This window comes from Coregonus lavaretus (genome assembly GCF_964263955.1).
Source record: "Coregonus lavaretus genome assembly, chromosome: 23".
Lineage (NCBI taxonomy): Eukaryota > Metazoa > Chordata > Actinopteri > Salmoniformes > Salmonidae > Coregonus > Coregonus lavaretus.
The window spans coordinates 5977716-5995203 of NC_140010.1; the positions used below are offsets into that span (position 1 = coordinate 5977716).

The window sequence follows — 17488 nt, forward strand, 5'->3', positions numbered from 1 at the left end:
ACTAAATAAACTGATGTAAAAAATAAATAAATAAAAAAGAAGAAAATAGAGTTAAAGTGACTATGCACAGATAATAAACAGAGTAGCCGCAGTGTAAAAATGTGTGTGTGTGGGGGGTCAATGCAAATAGTCCGGGTAGCCCTTTGATTAGATGTTCAGGAGTCTTATGGCTTGGGGGTAGAAGCTGTCATGTAGCCTAGCCCATAGGCCTATATGTTTAAATAAGGTTTGTATCACAACTAAAGTGGCCAAATAACTTCTTAAAATTAAGCACATTAATCCGCTTTACAAGGGGTGTAGAGCCTAACTGGCATATATAAGCAACGCGTGAGTTTCAAGTTTGGGGAAGAAAATGTTCACCATAAAAATGCACCTTTATAATAAAAGCATTACATGCATAATGGCATTTCCGCCAATGGAACATCCGTGCTTATAGCCTACTACCATGTGAGCATTGCTGCACTTATAAATGTGAAGAAATAGCCTAATAGTTTATCAACATTTTTAGCTAAACGTTCTGATCTGTTGCGTCAGCCACATTGCATAAAAAAGGGTTTTCGATGCTAGTGGTTGTATTAATTTGGGATCTATGGCATCCCACAACTGTCCCAGACTATGTTTGGAATATTTATTTCTCGAACAGAATAGGTCGACTTTTGTACTATGGGGGATAGTAGATTGACATAGGCTAGTGCTTTTGCTGTTCGTTAGGAAAACTAATCTTGTTGGCTGACGAAAAATTAACGTGGACAGTTCTTCCAATATCTTCAATATGCACCTCGGAATTGGATAAGGATGCGCGCAGTTGCGCAGCACTCCGGGCCGCAAAAGGCATGGATTTTTTTTGGGGTGCATTACGGCCAAAGGGGATGCCGCCATGAAATTCGAGAGACTATTGGAGTGTTTACAGCGTGCACAAAAAACAAGGCAGAGCTCATGCCTTTAAATCAACTTTTTTCAAATCATCATTAGAGTTTCATCATGCAGCCTTACAATGTATTAAAAATCAAAACATATAGCCCAACGTTTGTAGAACAACTAAAGTTACATTAATAACTCTAAATTAAGCATATAGGAGTACCTATTTCTTTGTTAACCGCTCAACACAGAATAGCCGCATGTGCGCGCTCCCTCAAATCGTTTGGAGAAAATATTTATATTTTATTCAGCTATGTTCAATTGAATTCTTCATACTAACAAATAATGCCACGGAATTCTAAGCAAATCTTGTCTGCTAAATGAACTAGTGTAGCAAACAGCCATTTGACATAGCCACAACAGGACCTAACATAAGGACAACTCAGAGTATGCTATTCTTTTCTTCTGCAATAGACTACATTTTCTTCATATCATGCTTCTTTAGACCTATCTAAAATAAATAATGGATTTATTGTGAAGGTGTAGGCTATACTACATGGATTTATTAGACTTTTTAAAATGGCTTGTAAGCTATGTGTGGGGAAGCCAGGAGATGCTAAATGTGTTTATGTTAACTAACGGTCAATTACCGTGAGACCGACAGTTATTTGCTTGACAATCACCGGCTGACAACATTTCGTGACCGCCACATCCCTGATTTGAACCCTGATAGTTCGTTGGTGATGTGGACACCAAGAAACTTGGAAGCTCTCAACCTGCTTGAAGCTCTCAATCCCCAAGCCTCTCTGGTGTTCTACAGTAAGAGTTGTGCTGCTCCAAGCCTCTCTGGTGTTCTACAGTAAGAGTTGTGCTGCTCCAAGCCTCTCTGGTGTTCTACAGTAAGAGTTGTGCTGCTCCAAGCCTCTCTGGTGTTATACAGTAAGAGTTGTGCTGCTCCAAGCCTCTCTGGTGTTATACAGTAAGAGTTGTGCTGCTCCAAGCCTCTCTGGTGTTATACAGTAAGAGTTGTGCTGCTCCAAGCCTCTCTGGTGTTATACAGTAAGAGTTGTGCTGCTCCAAGCCTCTCTGGTGTTATACAGTAAGAGTTGTGCTGCTCCAAGCCTCTCTGGTGTTATACAGTAAGAGTTGTGCTGCTCCAAGCCTCTCTGGTGTTATACAGTAAGAGTTGTGCTGCTCCAAGACTCTCTGGTGTTATACAGTAAGAGTTGTGCTGCTCCAAGCCTCTCTGGTGTTATGCAGTAAGAGTTGTGCTGCTCCAAGCCTCTCTGGTGTTATACAGTAAGAGTTGTGCTGCTCCAAGACTCTCTGGTGTTATACAGTAAGAGTTGTGCTGCTCCAAGCCTCTCTGGTGTTATACAGTAAGAGTTGTGCTGCTCCAAGCCTGAGAGGTAGATAAGATTAGTGTGACTAATACGATTCATGTGTCCCTCTTTCCCCCACTCCACACTCAATCTGAGCAAGCAACTCTGACTGACTGGCCGTAGATCTGAAGCACAGTGCCATTTGTTGTTCCGATTACTCAATCCGCACATACTTCCTTCGTGATGTCACACATTCCTGAGGCTATGGACATAAAATGAGCCCAGTCAGGTGCAACTTGTTGTACAATCTGACCTTTGATGAACTGTTCCACCTAAAAAAAAAAAGAGACATTCACTAGCCTGGAATCCAAAATGAATTGCTCCATTTCACTTTTGACATCCCAGGCTAGACATTCCCACAACTGGTCCAGAGAAGTTGTAGTAGTAGTCAGTACAAGTATTTGAGCTTCTCAATGCAACCCAAAACCCTGTGCCACCCCAGTGATAATCTTACATTTCCATCTGTTATGCCAATGGGCTAAACTGTGCTCGAGAAGGGGCAGTTGTGATTTGCCCTGCCTGAGGCCATTGCTGACTTGCTGTGCCCCAAAGTTAGGCCATGTTTCATGTACAGTCTTTGGATAAATCCTGCCATCCAACTTTACCCAGGCTAGTTAATGTTAGTCATCAACACACAAACACAGTTTCATTGCTCTCAAAACTTTCCCATTTTCTGTACACCAAACCATCCTTTTCAAAAACATTGGTTTTGAGTAGCCTAGTTACTGGGGACTTGAGAAAAGGGTCCCCCACAAGACAACCACAGCGAGCCAAACTGCTTTGAGTATTTCTACCCTGGCTCCACTGAGTCAGCCAACGCCCAGAGAGAGGCCTCTGAGACTGGTCTAAAAACTCCTCAGAAAGGGGTACCAATTCTGTGGCCTTGTGGTTAGTGTCCGCCCTGAGATGGGAAGGCTGGGGGTTCAATCCCGGTCGAGGATTGTGGGTTTGATTTTCACTGGGGCCACCCATACTAAAAATGTATGCACGCATGACTAAATTGCTTTGGATAAAATGGGACCGATGCCTCTCTGATTAGGGTAAGGCCCAGTCCAGGGGGCGATGCCTCTCTGATTAGGGTAAGGCCCAGTCCAGGGGGCGATGCCTCTCTGATTAGGGTAAGGCCCAGTCCAGGGGGCGATGCCTCTCCGATTAGGGTAAGGCCCAGTCCAGGGGGCGATGCCTCTCCGATTAGGGTAAGGCCCAGTCCAGGGGGCGATGCCTCTCCGATTAGGGTAAGGCCCAGTACAGGGGGCGATGCCTCTCTGATTAGGGTAAGGCCCAGTCCAGGGGGCGATGCCTCTCTGATTAAGGTAAGGCCCAGTCCAGGGGGCGATGCCTCTCTGATTAGGGTAAGGCCCAGTCCAGGGGGCGATGCCTCTCTGATTAGGGTAAGGCCCAGTCCAGGGGGCGATGCCTCTCTGATTAGGGTAAGGCCCAGTCCAGGGGGCGATGCCTCTCTGATTCGGGTAAGGCCCAGTACAGGGGCGATGCCTCTCTGATTAAGGTAAGGCCCAGTCCAGGGGCGATGCCTCTCTGATTAGGGTAAGGCCCAGTCCAGGGGCGATGCCTCTCTGATTAGGGTAAGGCCCAGTCCAGGGGGCGATGCCTCTCTGATTCGGGTAAGGCCCAGTACAGGGGCGATGCCTCTCTGATTAGGGTAAGGCCCAGTCCAGGGGGGTGTACTGGAACATCAAGCTGCCTCATGCTACAGAAACAGGCTCAGACAAGCCTTACTGAAGGGTGTCCTAAAGCAGAACCCTCATTAACAGTGTCACCAACAACGTCCACTGCCTGCTCTCTTCATAGGGGTGACTGTGGGACAGGCTAGTCCAGCCTTGAGGTGGCTCCTGTGCTGACAAAAAGATTATCAGGATTTGTCTTTGTGGCGACAATGCCTAGGTCTATACCTTTGCTGGCCTATTTTGAGGACATCCATGTCCTATTGTGTAACCAAAAGAATAACAGGTCTGCTAAACGTTTCGTATGTGAAGCACATAATTATGAGACAAGACAGAGTTTGGATTTATTCTCATCCAGCAGAGCAGCGTGATGATAAAACCCTCAGAATTCATTGCCACTGAACGCCAAGATGGTTCACACATCACACGCTAGAGAATAACAAGCCAGAGAGAGGATCCAAATAAACAAGAATAAACACGGTGTCTCATGGGTAATTTAAATGCAAACCCAATAACCCACTGCTGTAAACAAACAGATGGTTTTATGAATCACAATTCGGTAGGCCTAGGCTAGGTCAGCATCCCAAATGGCACCCTATTTCGTAGTGCACTATATAGGAAACTGATCCCAAATGGCACCCTATTTCGTAGTGCACTATATAGGAAACTGGGTGCCATTTGGGATGCATGATTAAATCTGTTCTCAATCAACATCTGTCTGCACAGTCTGCAATGGGCTATTTTAGCAGTATCTCTCCAGCCACTCCCAGTTTGTGTCCCAAAAGGCAACCCTTACCCTTTATAAACGCACTATTTTTGACCAGAACCCTATGGTCTTCAAAGGAAATAGGGTGCCATTTGGAATGCCCGTAAATCTCCAGTTACTCCCAGTAGATGCTGTTATCTTTTGATCATTACCTTAAGCACACAGACAGACCGTGAGACCGTGTGATGAACTACCTCCAGTGGGATTAATCCTCCCCTAATAGGAATACCTCAGCCAGAACAGCCATATCACCCTCCCTGGATTACCACAACCACACACTCTATTACATGAGCCCCTGTCATGGCTAATAATCCCACCAAACATCCATACTTTACAGAATGATAAATCACAGCAGAGCTGAGCAGAGCCACTGGCCAGGCCAGGCCAGCATACTAATTCTATAGTATTGGACACTGAATAGGGGCCAGATATGACGACTGTGGATGCGTCCTATGTCTACTAAATGATGTAAATGTAAAATGTCCTAAATGGCAACCTATTCCCTATTTCAGTCTGCTACTTTTGACCGTATGGGCCCTGGTCAAAAGCAGTGCACTATATAGGATATGGGTGCCATTTGGGATAGAGCCTTGGTCTGCTTGATTTCCAAGCTACATCTCCAGACAAGACAGTTTCGGCAGGCGAGAATGACGGGAAGATGTAGCCATTCTATTTCTATCGCTCTCTATCCAGATGAATCCTTATTTTGAGGAGACATGGAGCGTGGCCAAGACAACACGGCAGTCTCTTCTAGCGACCTTGCTTCCCAGGGGCTTTTCAGGTGTCTCTGGCACATGAAGAGGGCAACACTGATAGGATTTGTGCCTCCTTGCCTGCGGTAGTTACAGATTGACTATGGTATTGGGTATTGCTTTGCAAGGTGTTCGGCTGGGTTCTGTGTGGATCAGTTGGTAGAGCATGGCGCTTGAAACGCCAAGGATTGTGGGTTTGATTTCCACTGGGGCCACCCATACTGAAAATGTATGCACGCATGACTAAAAGTGTCAGCTAAAAATGGCATATTATATTATCTGAGAACTAGCTCCAACACATATGCCTTGGCCTATCGTACAGAGTCCATGCACTGCTATCAACTGACAGTCTGGCTAGCACAGTGTGGACTGGACAGAAAACCAGTTTACTACTTGTTGATTAGTCCTACACTACCAGTCAAAGGTTTGGACACACCTACTCATTCAAGTTTTTTTTTTTTTTTTTTTTTTTACTATTTTCTACATTGTAGAATAATAGTGAAGACATCGAAACTATGAAATAACACATATGGAATCATGTAGTAAACAAAAAAGTGAAACAAATGAAAATATATTTTCTTTTTGAGATTCTTCAAATAGCCACCCTTTGCCTTGATGACAGCTTTGCACACTTGGCATTCTCTCAACCAGCTTCATGAGGTAGTCACCTGGAATGCATTTCAATTAACAGGTGTGCCTTCTTAAAAGTTAATTTGTGGAATTTCTTTCCTTCTTAATGCGTTTGAGCCAATCAGTTGTGTTGTGACAAGGTAGGGGTGGTATACAGAAGACAGCCCTATTTGGTAAAAGACCAAGTCCATATTATGGCAAGAACAGCTCAAATAAGCAAAGAGAAATGACAGTCCATCATTACTTTAAGACATGAAGGTCAGTCAATACGGAACAAGTTTCTTCAAGTGCAGTCGCAAAAACTCCCGAGTGGCGCAGTGGTCTAAGGCGCTGCATCACAGTGCTAGCTGTGCCACTAGAGATCCTGGTTCCAATCCAGGCTCTGTCGTAGCTGGCCGTGACTGGGAGTCCCATGGGGCGGCACACAATTGGCCCGGCGTCGTCCAGGGTAGGGGAGGGAATGGCCGGCAGGGATGTAGCTCAGTTGGTAGAGCATGGCGTTTGCAACACCAGGGTTGTGGGTTCGATTCCCAGTATGAAAAATAAAAAAATAATGTATGCACTCACTAACTGTAAGTCGCTCTGGATAAGAGCGTCTGCTAAATGACTAAAATGTAAAAATGTAAAAACCATCATCAAGCGCTATGATGAAACTGGCTCTCATGAGGACCACCACAGGAATGGAAGACCCAGAGTTACCTCTGCTGCAGAGGATAAGTTCATTAGAGTTACCAACCTCAGAAATTGTAGCCCAAATAAATGCTTCACAGAGTTCAAGTAACAGACACATCTCACCATCAACTGTTCAGAGGAGACTGTGTGAATCAGGCCTTCATGGTCGAATTGCTGCAAAGAAGAGACTTGCTTGGGCCAAGAAACACAAGCAATGGCATTAGACCGGCGGACATTTGTCCTTTGGTCTGGAGTCCAAATTGGAGATTTGTGGTTCCAACCACCTTGTCTTTGTGAGACGCGGTGTGGGTGAATGGATAATCTCTGCATGTGTATTTCCCACCGTAAAACATGGAGGTGGTGGTGTTATTGTGTGCTTTGCTGGTGACACTGTCTGTGATTTATTTAGAATTCAAGGCACACTTAACCAGCATGGCTACCACAGCATTCTGCAGCGATATGCCATCCCATCTGGTTTGGGCTTAGTTAGTGGGACTATCATTTGTTTTTCAACAGGACAATGACCCAACACACCTCCAGGCTGTGTAAGGGCTATTTTACCAAGAAGGAGAGTGATGGAGTGCTGCATCAGATGACCTGGCCTCCACAATCCCCCGACCTCAACCAAATTGAGATGGTTTGGGATGAGTCGGACCGCAGAGTGAAGGGAAAGGAGCCAACAAGTGCTCAGCATATGTGGGAACTCCTTCAAGACTGTTGGAAAAGCATTCCAGGTGAAGCTGGTTGAGAGAATGCCAAGAGTGTGCAAAGCTGTCATCAAGGCGAAGGGTGGCTATTTGAAGAATCTAAAATATAAAAATATATTTTGATTTGTTTAATACTTTTTTGGTTACTACATGATTCCATATGTGTTATTTCATAGTTTTGATGTCTTCACTATTATACTACAATATTCTTCCATAGCAAAGTGACTTTTTCGTAGATGGTTTGGAGAATTTATGCAGCAGATTAGGATAATTAACGTAGCAGGTTAGGAGACTGAGGTTAAGGTTAGGAAAAGGGTTAGGGTTAGCGAAAATGCTTTCCTAACCTGCTACGAAAATCACTTATTATCAAAGTGGCTTGAAAAGAGTGTGTCCCTAGAAACATTAGCAGCATCCCTTAAAGGGATAGTGCGACATTTGGGCAATTAAGCCCATTTTTCTACATACCCAGTCAGATTTATTTATGGATTTATATGTATGTCTCTGCGTGCAGCTTGATGGAAGTTTAAGGTAGTTTCTGGAGCCATTGCTAACTACCCTTGGAAGTCTACAGGAACAACTAGCGTGCTAATTGCCAAAATGTCACACTATCCCTTTAACACACCTGGCTTTGATCTGCATCTGTCTGCCAACAGAGCTGAGGCACAGCATTGACTTTTAAAATGCCACTTGTTTTCTGTGACAATAAGGGGATGGTATTTACAATGAGGTGCTTTAGGGCAGGCCCCATGTTCCTCCAGGAACAAAGAGGATTAGGTAAGTATAATGAGGAGTGTGGTGGGACTGGGAGGGGCGGTTTCAATGATACTGAATACAAACAAGGGTCACTGAGAGAATAGCTAGAGGACATCTTATACAGCGCACTGCTTTTGACCAGGACACGTGGCACCCTATTCCCTATGTAGTGCACTACTTTTGACCAGGATACATGGCACCCTATTCCCTATGTAGTGCACTGCTTTTGACCATTACACACGGCACCCTATTCCCTATGTAGTGCACTACTTTTGACCAGGGCCCGTGGCACCCTATTCCCTATGTAGTGCACTACTTTTGACCAGGACACATGGCACCCTATTCCCTATGTAATGCACTACTTTTGACCAGGACCCCGTCTCTTCATCTAATAATCAATGCCATACACCATGGCAATGACTGTTGCACTGAAGGTGTCTGCGTTAGGGGTGTGAACGTTTATACGAAATTGGGATCCTTAAATGCCTACACGAAACCTTCTCTGGTGATATGAACTAACATTTTATTTGTCTGTAAAGGAATGCTGCTTCTGAAACGGGACTCAAATCCATCACTAGGCAACCCGAACCGTCAATCAAATAATCTCGAGCTGCTGAGCACAGACCACTCGCTCTTAAAAAAGTACTTTAAAGTTGGTTAAATAGATTTTTAGAAGAAATAAAACATCTAGCTACCATACCATAAAAAACGGCATAAACAACAACAACAGGGCAGCACATCAATCAGCGACGTTTAGTTGTCAGGGGAAAAAAATACAGAACATTTTACGCAGGAGCAGAATTCTACTGACTGAAAAGGTACAGACCTGATGCGGTACTTCTATACTTTTTTATTGTCTGAAATGTTATCAATTGTCGCTATCCACGTTAATGTAGCTGTGTTCTATGTATGTAAAGGGTTGTGGTAGATATAACTTCATCGCCCGGCCCTAGTGTCATACGCAATATGACCATTATTCTGCATTGTAAACTGACGTGGAATTATATGATATTTTCTAATCGTTTTAACGGAAAACCGAGAAAACAAAATGACAGTTTAAACGTTAAGCAATATTCTCCATTTGTCACATCCCTAGTCTGCATTCACCATGGCACTAACTGCTGCACTGCTGGTGCCTTTATTTTATGGCATTTTATAGATGCTGCATTCCGTTATTTACAGAGTGGAAAGACAGACACCAAGATAAGGGGCCTGTTTCCTAGACACAGGTGAAAGTGCTTCTTAAATCATTCAGGACTAGGCTTAATCTGTGTCTGAGAAATAAGGCCAAGGAGATGTAGTCTAGAACAACTAACATTGGGATTATTTAGGAAACTTTCTTCCAAGGGGAAGAGAAGACAGCTCCTGGAGCCTCTTATCAATAATGTGTCAACCATGCATGAGATTTATCAATATGAACGTTTGCTTGAGAGTGTGGGTGAATGTAGCACAGTTCCAAGTGGTGGAATAAGGGAAATGCTTGTCAGGCGTAGCCTAGTGAATGGGGGAAAATATACAAAGAGTATCAGTGGTGGAAAAAGTACCCAATTGTCATACTTGAGTAAAAGTAAATATACCTTAACAGAAAATGACTCAAATAAAAGTGAGTCACCCAGTAAAATACTACTTGTGTAAAAATCTAAAAGTATTTGGTTTTAAAATATACTTAAGTATCAAAAGTAAATGTAATTCCTAAAATATACTTAAGTATCAAAAGTAAAAGAATAAATCATTTACAAATGCTTATATTAAGCAAACGGCACCATATTGTTTTTATAGCCAGGGGCACACTCAAACACACAGACATTATTCAAATCAAATTGTATTTGTCACATGCGCCGAATACAACAGGTGTAGACCTTACCGTGAAATGCTTACTTACAAGCCCTTAACCAACAATGCAGTTCAAGAAAGAGTTAAGAAAATATTTACTAAATAAACTAAGGTAAAAAATATTTAAAAAGTAACACAATAAAACAACAATACCGAGGCTATATACAGGGGGTACCGGTACAGAGTCAATGTGCAGGGGTACAGGTTAGTCAAGGTAATTTGTACATGTAGGTAGGGGTAAAGTGACTATGCATAGATAATAAACAGAGAGTAGCAGCAGTGTAAAAACAAATGGAGGGGGGGGTGGTGTCAATGCAAATAGTCCAGGTGGCCATTTGATTAATTGTTCAGCAGTCTTATGGCTTGGGGGTAGAAGCTGTTAAGGAGAGAGAACAGTCTATGACTTGGGTGACTGGAGTCTTTCACAATTTTTTGGGCCTTCTTCTGACACCGCCTAGTATATAGGTCCTGAATGGCAGGAAGCTTGGCCCCAGCGAAGTACTGGGCCGTACGCACTACCCTCTGTAGTGCCTTACGGTCAGATGCCGAGCAATTGCCATACCAGGCGGTGATGCAACTGGTCAGGATGGTCTCGATGGTGCAGCTGTAGAACTTTTTGAGGATCTGCGGACCAATGCCAAATCTTTTCAGTCTCCTGATGGAGAAAAGTTGTTGTCATGCCCTCTTCACTACTGTCTTGGTGTGTTTGGATCATGATAGTTTGTTGGTGATGTGGACACCAAGGAACTTGAAACTCTCGACCCGCTCCACTACAGCCCCGTCGATGTTAATGGGGGCCTGTTCGGCCTTTTCCTGTAATCAGCTCATTTGTCTTGATCACGTTGAGGGAGAGGTTGTTGTCCTGGCAACACATTGCCAGGTCTCTGACCTCCCTATAGGCTGTCTCATCGTTGTTGGTGATCAGGCCTACCACTGTTGTGTCGTCAGCAAACTTAATGATGGCGTTGGAGTCATGTTTGGCCACGCAGTCGCGGGTGAACACGGAGTACAGGAGGGGACTAAGCACGCACCCCTGAGGTGCCCCAGTGTTGAGGATCAGCGTGGAAGATGTGTTGTTTCCTACCCTTAACACCTGGGGGAGCCCGTCAGGAAGTCCAGGATCCAGAGGGAGGTGTTTAGTCCCATGGTCCTTAGCTTAGTGATGAGCTTTGTGGGCACTATGGTGTTGAACGCTGAGCTGTAGTCAATGAACAGCATTTTCACATTGGTGTTCCTTTTGTCCAGGTGGGAAGGGGCAGTGTGGAGTGCGATTGAGATTGCGTAATTCACAAACAAAGCATGTGTGTTTAGTGAGTCCAACAGATCAGAGGCAGTAGGGATGTTCTCTTGATAAGTGCATGAATTGGACCCTTTTCCTGTCCTGCTAAGCATTGAAAATGTAACTGCTACTTTTGGGTTTCAGGGAAAATGTATGGAGCAAAAAAGTACATTATTTTCTTTAGGAATGTAGTGAAGTAAAAGTTGTCAAAAATATAAATAGTAAAGTACAAATACCCCCAAAAAATGACTTAAGTAGTACTTTAAAGTATTTTTACTAAAGTACTTTACACCACTGCTGAGTATACAAAACATTAATAACACCTGCTCTTTCCATGACAGACTGACCAGGTGAAAGCTATGATCACTTATTGATGTCACTTGTTAAATCCACTTCAAATCAGTGTAGATGAAGGGGAGGAGACAGGTTAAAGAAGGATTTTTAAGCATTAAGACAATTGAGACGTGGATTGTGCATCTGTGCCATTCAGAGGGTGAATGGGCAAGACAAAAAATGTAATGTGCCTATGAACGGGTTATGGTAGTACGTGCCAGGTGCACCAGTTTGTGTCAAGAACTGCAATGCTGCTGGGTTTTTCACACTCAACAGTTTCCCCATGTGTATCAAGAATGGTCCACCACCCAAAGGACATCCAGTCAACTTGACACAACTGTGGGAAGCATTGGCGTCAACATGGGCCAGCATCCCTGTGGAACGCTTTCGACACCTTGTAGAGTCCATGGCCCGACCAATTGAGGCTGTTCTGAGGGGAAAAGAGGGGGGTGCAACTCAATATGTGTTCCTAATGTTTGGTATATTCAGAGTACGTTGAAAATGTGTGAAATTGTAAGAGTAATCATTAAATCATTATTTCCATTGTGAATTCATGCAACATATCTTGACAGGCAATATCAAATAACTTTACCACATCAGTGAAATTATTAAATTAATAATCCATATAAAGTACAGTAATTTGTTAAATTAGAGGCACGTGTAGAAGTGAGACCATTGTCAACACACTATAAAAGACTGAGATAATGGGAAATTGAATGAAAGATGGCTGATCTTGCTCTGTTGGAAGATTTGGCACAAGCTGCATTTCGCAGAGAGCTCGTTTTTAGAGACAGGTGGGACATTTTTGCAGAAACTACAGATTGGCTCATCAGATATCATTTCCCAAAACCAATCTTCTAGGATTTTTTGCGAGGATTTGAGACCTACTTTAGAAAGGTAAGTGCATGCCATTCCGGTGCACATCCAAGTGCTATTCACCTTCAGGTTTTTGGCAACGGGCACTTTTCAGAGGGAGCTTGCCGATTGGCATCTCACAGCCCTTGGTGAGCCGATGTTTAGGATGCAATCATCAGCACAGTTGCATACAATTACCATACACCATCGCACAACAGGTTGATGTTAAGAGGGGTTTCTTTGCCACCAATGGGTTTCCAAATACGACTAAACTCTTTGGTCCTTTAAAAAACATACTTTATGTAAAATATTGTGTGCTATAGCTGGAAAGAAACGTGATTCTGGGTGTCAACATAAGGCTGCTTGTCTCCAACATTAGGACTGTTTCCTCATTACATTTAGTCTGCTTCATGTTTTGTTTTCTTGCCACGATACCTCTGGGTATCGCAATACTGATATGGTGACGACCCTACATTTGAAGTATATTTGCCATTGCTAAAGCAACTTGAATTGTCCTAATGGTCCTCTCTTTGTAGCTATGTTTTTATGTTTACTGGTCAAGCCACAACTGAGCGAGACAAATAAAACCTTTCGGTTGTCCTCAATCTCTGACACTAACACCTCTATTTCATGGTACGGCATTGTATATTCCCCCAGGCTTTAAAGGTATGATTTTAACCATATATGGTTAATTAGGGGCATTTCGAAATGCAAATAGCCAAGGTCGTGCACGAACACAGCCTGAGAACAATTGGTATTTATCAATGGGGATCTCCTACAGGTGTGCGTATGACGATCGTAGAATTTTTCTATCCGTACGAACATTCTAAATTCCATTCTTAAGTATCATTTTAGAAAATGTGATGGTATTGCCATGCTGTGAGCCTAACTCACCTCGTCCCCAGACAGCTCTCTAGCAATTGAGCCTGTGGATATCTGAGGTGATGCTGCAACATCCAATGGATGCAAAATGACCTAGTCATGCTAAATAAACTAAATCCTTCTCTAGCCGGGGAAGGATGGGCTGAGTCTGGTTCCACTGAAGGTTCCTTCCTCCCTGGGTCTGCCTGCTGCTGCTTGCCTCTTGTTTGTTTGATTTATTAAATATAAAATCAGTATCATATGGAAGGTAGCGAGAGAAGCCCAGAAAAATTATCAAACCGTAAACCAGGGATTATCAACTAGACTCAGTCGTGGGCCAATTTATTTATTGAGCGGCTGGTCAGGGGGACGGAACATAATTACAAATAATTTGTAGACTGCAAATTGACTGGAAAAAGCCCACACAGATATAATATTTGACTAAAACAATAATTTCAAACCTTGCATACATTTGTATATGATCACATGTATCTCTCTATTATGCGTGGGAATATTAAACAATACAAATCAAGAATTGAGGGGGCAAATAAAATTACAGGCGGGCTAATTTCGGCCCGCAGGCCGACAGTTTGAGAACCCTGTCGTAAACCACCCAATCTAGAGGCAGGAGAACATGCAGTGCCTTCAGAAAATATTCACACCCCTTGACTTTTTCCACATTTTGTTGTGTTACAACCTGCATTTAAAATGGATTAAATTTAGATTTTGTCGTCACTGACACAATACCCCATAATGTCAAAGTGGAATTATGTTTTTAGACATTTTTACAAATTAATCAAAAATGAAAAGCTGAAATGTCGAGTCAATAAGTATTCAACCCCCTTGTTATGGCAAGCCTAAATACGTTCAGGAGTAACAACTTGCTTAACAAGTCACATAATAAGTTGCATGGACTCACTGTGTGCAATAATAGTGTTTAACATGATTTTTGAATGACTACCTTATCGCTGTACCCCACACAGACAATTATCTGTAAGGTCCCTCAGTGAATTTAAAAACAGATTCTACCACAGACCAGGGAGGTTTTCCAATGACTCACAAAGGGCACCTATTGGTAGAAGGGTAAAAAAAAAAAAAAAGCAGACATTGAAGATCCCTTTGAGCATGGTGAAGTTATTCATTACACTTTGGATGGTGTATAAATACACCCAGTCACTACAAAGATACAGGCGTCCTGCCTAACTCGGTTGCCGGAGAGGAAGGAAACCGCTCTGAGATTTCACCATGAGGCCAATGGTGACTTTAAAACAGTTACAGAGTTGAATGGCTGTAGTGGCAGATAACTGAGGATGGATCAACAACACTGTAGGTACTCCACAATACTAACCTAATTGACAGAGTGAAAAGAAGGATGCCTGTACAGAATAAAAAAAATCCAAAACATGCATCCTGTTTGCAACAAGGCACTAAAGTAATAATGAAAAAAGAAAAAAAAAGGGGGCAAAGCAATGTTTTGGGTATGCTTGTAATCAGACTGGGGAGTTTATCAGGACAAAAAATTAATGGAATGGAGTTAAGCACAGGCAAAATCCTAGAGGAAAACCTAGTTCAGCCTGCTTTCCACCAGACACTGGGAGATTAATTCACCTTTCAGCAGGACAATAACCTAAAACACAAGGCCAAATCTACACTGGAGTTGCTTACCAAGAAGACTGTGAATGTTCTGAGTGGCCGAGTTACAGTTTTGACTTAAATCTGCTGGAAAATGTATGGCAAGACTTTAAAATGGTTGTCTAGCAATGATCAACAACCAATCTGACAGAGCTTGAAGAATTTCGAAAATAATAAAATGCCCAAATATTGTACAATCCAGGTTTGCAAAGCTCTTAGAGACTTACCCAGAAAGACTCACAGTGGTAATCGCTGCCAAAGGTGATTCTAAAATGTATTGACTCAGAGCCAGGGGTGTGAATACTTATGTAAATTAGATGTTTCTGCATTTCATTTCCAATAATAAAAAATCTAAATCAAAAAACATGTTTTCACTTTGTCATTATGGGGTATCTTGTGTAGGTAGATGGGTGAGATTTTTTTTTAGATTTAATCCATTTTGAATTCCGGCTTTAACACAACAAAATGTGGAATAAGTCAAGTGGTATGAATACTTTCTGAAGGGACTGTAACTAGATTAGATTGTGTATAACACCAAATAAACTGTTTTGTTAGCAAGCTGCAGTTGGCTTACTAGTTATGGGTACTTTATGTAGGAACATGCCAAGAAGTTGCCTGGAAACCTGATGTTGAATTGCATTTAATTCTACATCGAGCAGAAATGAGCATTTGAATCAGGAAAGTTTCCTCTCAGGACCTCTGCAAGCCAGAATGTTGAATACAATTATATTTTAATGTACTTTACCAGTTGTCTGTGCGGTTGGTCGGGTGGAATGTGAGACAACAGATCCACAGAACAGTATAATGATATAAACTTTTCAAAGGGGTAGTGCGTTCAGTTTTCTATCACCAGAACCATGTAAACAAGCGCACGAGCTCCGCAAGTATGCATGCAACTCCTGCATGTATTTTTATCTCGTGTGTATGCTTCAGGTAATATACATCTGAAAGCACTACAAGTGTATTGAAAAGTTGACTTAATTATGTGGATATATTGTCTCACATTCCTACCGCCAAAAGGACCAACCGCACGGACAACCGGTAATGTATGTTAAAATATAATTGTATTCAACATTATGGCTTATAGAGGTCGTGAGAGGAAACTTTCCCAATTCAAAAGCTAATTTCTGCCCGACATAGAATTCAGTGCAATTCAACGTCGGGTTTCCAGGCAAGCCAAGAAACCACTGAGCAGTTTCCTGGAATATTTATGCCTCCTCTCACCCCTAGGTTAGGTAGCTAGTTAGGTAGGTGGTGTGGGATTATTAGGGGTAACCATGTACAATATTTCTCTCATTCACATTCTAAGGGCACGAAATAAGGAACTCTACCTGGTTTGGTGTTACCTCCTAACGTTAGGTACAAGTTCTCATCTAACCAGTAACTTGCTTGTCGACAATATCCAAACACCAGAATGTCTCGTTCTGTGAACGGCGAGTCAGAACAGGTTGCTTCTCATTCCAACAAACAGTGGGTCGTTTTGCTCGCTGAAAGCAAAACTCAATTTGTGGGATGACGCACTAGCTAGTTAGTTAGCAGGTTTAACTACCTAGCAAACAAGAACAGTAAATAAGACCTTTTTCATTCTCCTGGGAAAGACACAACCAGTCAGACTCGACATACCTTTTCTTCTGGCAGGGATAATCCTTGTTTTGTCAAAGTAAGCACTTGTGAAGAATGTATAATTCCATAAACTTTTCGTCTTGTCTTTTCGCCTCGACTTCCCTGTCGACACTACACCGTCAAGTCACAAGGCTTCTAGCAAGGTAACAGCACTAACTACACACATTTTCTCCGCCTTGTTTCCACTTTTCCCTGACGTTCCCGTATGTGCTCGCTCCCGCTTTTGCCTGTCTGCCAATTTCGATAGTTACATACCACTCAAGACAGTCCGCAACAGTTTTTGAGGGAGAGAGCAGTGATGGTGTACTGGCTCCACCTTGTGGCGGAAGTGAAAAGGGCTCCAAGCACCTTAGGCGAGCAATAGTGCATTTTGACACTGTTTCTTTCAAGGTTACATACACCCCATTACAACTGAAATGTATGCTGCCCTACAAATGCAAAACGCAGTAACTACGAATTTGGTAAAACGTCTTTATCTGTTGTAATGGCCAGGTATATTATCTGATTAATGTGGTATTCAGTTTCCTGACACAAGAACAAGCCAGTTGATCAGAATATATCACGGAGTATCAGAAATTACTGTCTGTCAAGACAGAACGACTTTGAAGTCAGATTTTGCATTTTTTTTAAAAGACGTAGTTACTGCGTTTTGCCTTTGTAGGGCAGTATGGTGGCATTCAAAAATGTTTGGTAGAAAATGGTATACACATCAAGAAGTGATTTAAAAAATCACTAAGAATTCTCAGTGGCATGAAAAATATAACAAATATGGTGTAATGCAAAATTGGCAAAGGTTTTATTCTGGTAAGGTTAATTTTTATCACTTTTGAACACCAGTCAATATCTGCCTCAATAGATCTCTTCAACATC

The 17488-nt window shown here is 42.6% G+C and overlaps 1 protein-coding gene across 5 annotated transcripts in view; it reads right to left on the reverse strand.

The window, feature by feature from the left end:
• Positions 1 to 16847, reverse strand: part of LOC311099043 (rho GTPase-activating protein 12-like) — a 97453-nt gene extending 80606 nt beyond the window's left edge. For 2 of the 5 annotated variants that reach the window (XR_014609674.1, XM_084139646.1), the window contains exon 1: positions 16619 to 16783. The gene's annotated coding sequence lies outside the window, so the exon portion shown is untranslated. Of the gene's footprint in view, positions 1 to 16618 lie in introns of all 5 variants that reach the window. The other 3 variants (XM_084139644.1, XM_084139645.1, XM_084139647.1) reach the window with 2 other exon arrangements.
• Between the last annotated feature and the right edge of the window lie 641 nt (positions 16848 to 17488).